Here is a 6,000-nt window from a genome sequence, read left to right on the forward strand (position 1 = left end):
GTTATAGGTCATAAGTTTAGGTTATAGGTTTTGGTTTAGGTTTAAGTTAAGATTTAGGTTTAGGTTTAGGTTATAGGTTTAAGTTAAGGTTTAGGTTTTAGTTATAGGTTATAGCTTTGGGGAATTAAGAATAGGTTAAGGTTTAAGTTTAGGAAATCGGGTCTGGGTTCGGTATCGGGTTTAGGTTTGGGTTTTCAAGTTTAGGTTTAAGTTTAGGTTAAGGAGTTAAGATTAGGATTAGGTGTAGGTTTAAGTTTAAGGATTTGAGAATACATTTCAGTTTTAGGTTTAGGTTTAGGTTTTCGGCTTAGGTTTAGGTTATAGGTTTAGGTTATAAGTGCAGGTTATAGGTTTAAGTTTAGGTTAGGTTATAGGTTAAGGTTTAGGGAATTGAGAATAGGTTAAGGTTTAGGTTTAGGAAATCGGGTTCGGGTTCGGGATCGGGTTTAGGTTTGGATTTTCAAGTTTAGGTTTAGGTTTAGGTTAGGAAGTTGAGATTAGGATTAGGTGTAGGTTTAGGTTTATGGATTTGAGAATACATTTAGGTTATAGGTTTAGGTTTAGGTTTAGATTTAGGTTATAAGCTATAGGTTTAGGGAATTGAGAATTGGTTAATGTTTAGGTTTAAGAAATCGGGTTTGGGTTCGGGATCGGGTTTAGGTTTGGGTTTTCAAGTTTAGGTTTAGGTTTAAGTTAGGGAGTTGAGATTAAGATTAGGTGTAGGTTTAGATTTAGGGATTTGAGAATACATTTAAGTTATAGGGAGTTGAGATTTCGAAGGTGTAGTCTAGGTGTTCGTGAAAATGCTGCAATACTGAACTCGGCTCGAACTGGCCTGAGCTGCTGACCGAACTGAGCTGAGCTGGCCAATCAAGCTCAAGGACTGAGCCGAGACAAGTTCGAGCTAAGGTTAGCTAGTAGCCAAGCCGAGTAGAGGTGAGGCCAGCTCGACTTGATTTGACTCGATGTACACCCATTGTGATAATGATGCCACCGTAGAAACCTTGGCAGGGCCCACCATGATGTTTATTTCCCATCCAACGTATTCAAAACGTCACGTACGCCTGGATGAAGGGAAAACACAAAGATCAGCTTGATCAAAAACTTTTGTGGGCCCAAGAAGTTTTCAAGGGTAGGCGTTGAATCTACAATATCTCCTGTGGGGTGGCCCATTTGAGCCTTGGATCTGCCTCCTTTTTCTAGTTCATGCTTTAAATGATCTGTTGAATGGATGGACCGGATGGATACAGCAGATAATCTCGGTGGTCCCCACACAGCCCCTGCCATGACAGGGTCCGTCCAGGCAGGGGTAGGACGCAATTCGCGTCCTTTCGTCACAGTGTACAGGGCATTGCATGTACCAAAGAACACACACATGCAACATCCAACATCCATAGAGCAACATGCATCCAATTTCTTGCTACAGATCCGCTTTCCTAATAAGCGGATTGGTATCAATTTTAGGCTGGGCCATATAGGTGATGTGGCCCACCTGCTCAAGGGATTGGATGTTCTTCATGCATGTAGCAGGCGTTTGGATGGGACGACGAATACACGCGCGCGGAAAAGCTCCAAAAGTGTCAGACTTCTGTTTTCTTCCTTTTGGGCGGGAGCTTAGCCCCAGCTTGCCCACCGGAAAGCGCCATTTATTTCAGGACAGGGATGCAGAGGCGGAAAAAGCCTGACGAGCAGTCAAATACAAAGCAAGGGCAAAGAAAAGTTCTACACTGGCGATTTTTAGAATGGTTGTGAAATGCCCACTTCTCTGTCTAGACCATCCGAATCAAGGATCCAACGTGGATGGATCATAATATCTGAATCACATCATTGGAAAAATTTTAACCATTGATTTCACCTATAAAATAAGGCAATGATAATATATATATATATATATATATATATATATATAGGCGCAATGATACAACCACATTAGGCCTTAAGATATGAGTGGTCTAAATTGACACTCCTGTACAACGTGGTGCACTCTAGTCTAAACGTTAGGTTGGTAGCACGCCACCTGAAGCGGAAGCGGATTGGCTAGTGTACCACACATCAGCTATATAGTTGGTGTAATGACATCAGCAAGCTATGTGGGTCCCATCATAATGTATTTGATATATCCAAACCGTCCATCCATTTTGTGAGCTCGTCTTAACGCTTTTGACCAAAAATAAGACAGATCTAATGATAAAGTTGACCATACTACAAAAAAGCAGTGTGGTATTGAACATCTGCCATTGAAAATCTTTTGGGGTTCACAGAAGTTTTGGATCAATATGAAATTTGTTTTTACTCTTCATCTAGGTCTTTGTGACCTTATGGACAGATTGGATGGAAAATAAACGTTATGTTGGGCCGGTGAAAATCATTATCTCTTGTGCTATTGGATAGTGGTCTGTGAGCCAATCATGATGTATTTGTTTTATCCATGCCGTTCATCTATTTTTAAGATCATTTTAGGATATGAGCCTAAAAATGAGTTAGATCCTAGTCTCAAGTGGACCACACCACAAGAAAATAGTGATGATTGAGCACCCACAATTAAAAACGTCTCTGGGCCAACCGTAGTTTTCATTTTCCATCCAACCTGTTGATTAGGTCACACACACCTGGATGAAGGGAAAACACGTGGAAAATATACATCGACTTCATCCAAAACTTTTGTGGCCCCAGGAACGTTTTAATGGTGGGCCTTCAATCACCACTGTTTTCTGTAGTGTGGTTCACATGAGATTTGGATGTGCCTCTTTTTGGGCTCATACTAAATTATCCGGAAAAATGGATGGATGGCGTGGATAAAACACATACAATGGTGGGTCCACACAGCACTGTCCAGTAGCGTCCGTTAGCAATCTGCGTCCACCTGAAACAAGGAGAAAACGAATAATAACAAAGAAACAAAAAAGTACTGGAAAAGGGGTGTTTGAATTGGGACATTCGGGATATGAGGTGGGATCGACAAGAAGCATTTGTTCCGTTTTCTATTGGCAGGGGGGGCTGCACGGATGCCAAAAACATCTGTCCACCTCCCTCCATTCTCTCTACTTTGTTAGTACCGCATTAACTCGCGGCCCTGCCCGATGTATCTGACCTGGTAACTCATGCCAGTAACTTTCATACCCCAACGCATACACAGTGGTTTCGTTCTCAAATTTACGCTAGCAGCATGGGTTTCATAGTATCTAAGCCAGAAGTTTGCTTCAATAACCGACGTACTGCAAGACTTTTGCCATAATATTTATTTTAATCTGATGTGAATATAACTGTTGTTAATAAAATTAAATACTTTTAAATTCTAATGTTAAATGAAATATGTAAGAATTATGTGCAATAAATAAAAAGAAAATAAGAAAAAAAGTCAACCACAAGTTACAAAAGAACACTAACATATGCATGATTGACCACTTGAACTACAATTATATACAAATCCAGAAAAGAAAAATCCATTATGACAAGTAGAGATTATAAACAATAAACTAAAGAATCTATTTCTCAAGAACACAAATAAAATTAAAATTAAAATTCCTTTGAATCCAAGTTTTGGAAAGGAAATTCTTTAATTATTGTATATGCTAGCAATAAACCTTCTTAGCTTAAACACGTTCAAAAGAAAACCTTAAGAGTACTCTTGAATATCTCTTGAAAAAGCCTCGTATCCCTTGAATCTTGCCTAAGGAAAAAAACAAAAAAAAAAATCTATCTTAAACTCTCTCTTGATGTAAGGAAACTCTCTTTATATTTGTAACTCAAACTTTTCCCCACAAAACTTTCCTTAAAAGCTTCCTTTTTGTAAGTGAAAAAAGGAAACATACCCCCAAGGGTCCATAGGTATTTGACCTTTGTTAGCTTTGAAATTGAGTGGATTGTCATCACGACGTGTGCAAAACTTTGACGGATCTATAGAATTACGTCTAAGTACTAGAGGGGGGATTATGACCAAATAAAAATTCTTGCATAATAAGTTAATTTACCAATTAAACTAACAAGGTAAATAAACACTAAGGCTTCCAAGCCAAAGTGGATCCAATCATATACATTACAAATGATATTCTAATTAAATAGCTATTCTATAGGAGATAGTGAACTTTTGTGTGCTTTGCAAGTCAAGTACTTATCATTCAATTCAACTCAAGCATTCATATGATTTAACTAATCAAACAATAAGAAAAAATAGAATTATGCTCAAATGACAATCGTAAATACAAGCATGTATAGTAGTTCAGTTTTCATACTCTACTCCCGACGGATACACTCTCTTCACTATAAAAAAAAAGGGCAATGCCGACGGCTAAAAACCGTCGACAATGACCTTCCTCGACGATTAAAAGCTGTCGGATGGTTTGTCGGGAAAGGGGGCGTCGGCCTTGCTCGCTGATGGCTAAAACCATAGGCGTTTCCAATGGCTAGGGCGACAGTTTTAGCTGTCGACGTTTTCAACGGCTAAAACCGTCGGCGTTTCTGATGGTTAAGGGCAACGGTCAAAACCATCGGATAACCATCGACGATTCTCATTAATTAAAAAACTAATGAAAATTAATTGCCTAATCAACGCACACATCCAAAACTAGATATACCCATTTCTCCAAAGCCTTGAATGAACCAATCAATTTGAGAAGGTAAGTCTACAAAAGAAAAGGAATAAATTAAAATCAAATATATCATCCAAATTCCAAAATATTTGGATTGGATATTTCAGTCAATGTCTAAGTATACTCCTAAAAAGAATAATATAAAATGTCCTCCATGTAATAGTCATTAAAAATAACTACAAAGGAAACTTTAATAGATTTAAAGTAGAAAAGAAACAAAACTTGCTCATTTTATTATTCACCTTTCCTAAGGTGAAGTGCTATTGAAATTTACTTGGGCAGTCTGTTCTAGACCATCGCATGTTGTGATAGTCTCAAATGTGCCTATAGTTGTTGCTACGCCAACTGAATATTTGTTGTTACGCCAATGATAAAGGGCTTGAACTGTTCTCCATAGCTTTAGAGTAATGGTTCATGTCCAACAACAATATTGTTACGCCCTGAAATTTGGGAGTTGAGCAACACTCGACTTCCAAGTTCCCGGGTGTCACTTATATCCTAATTGCAGTGATTTATATATAAATCAATTTAAATGAGCAATAAAGAAATCAACTAGAACATAAACCACAACCACAACTAATCTACTGAAATAAGGGTGGCTAAGAAATACGAGTCTACAGGAAACATTAAACGAGTCCACTACAAGAAATAACACTTTTACCGATGAAATTTTTGCCGAAGAAAAAAATTTCGTCGGTAAAAGTACCTTTTTATCGACGAAATTTTTTTTGTCGATAATAATGTTTTTACCGACGAAAATTTTCGTCGGTAAAACTATTTTAATTTTTAAGATAGAAAATTTTCGCGCTATTTTGAAAATTTCATGGAAAGAGTTTTACCAACAAAAATTTTCGTCAGTACAAAGCACAAAACCACTTTTACCGACGAAAAATTTCGTCGGTAAAAGTGTTATGTTTTTCATTTAGAAATTTTCACCCTGAGTTTTACCAACGAACTAAAACCGTCGGGAATAATGGTTTTATTGACGAAAATTTTTGTCAGTAAGTTTTACCGACGAACTAAAACTGTCGGGAATAATGTTTTTAGTGATGAAAATTTTCGTCAGTAAAAGTGTTGTTTCTCTCTTACTAAATTTTCGCCCTGAGTTTTACCAATGAACTAAAACCGTCTGGAATAATGTTTTTACCGACGAACATTTTCGTTGGTAAAAGTGTTTTCTTTTTTGGTTAGAAAATTTTCGCCCTAAGTTTTACCGACGAACTAAAACTGTCGGGAATAGTGTTTTTACCGACGAAAAGTTTCGTCGGTAAAAGTGTTATCTTTTTCACTTAGAAGATTTTCGCCCTGAGTTTTACTGACGAACTAAAACTGCCAGGAATAATGTTTTTACTGACGACAATTTTCGTCAGTAAAAGTGTTATCTTTTTCACTTGGAAAATTTTCGCCCTGA

The sequence above is a fragment of the Magnolia sinica genome, chromosome 9, assembly GCF_029962835.1.
Source record: "Magnolia sinica isolate HGM2019 chromosome 9, MsV1, whole genome shotgun sequence".
NCBI classification, from domain to species: domain Eukaryota; kingdom Viridiplantae; phylum Streptophyta; class Magnoliopsida; order Magnoliales; family Magnoliaceae; genus Magnolia; species Magnolia sinica.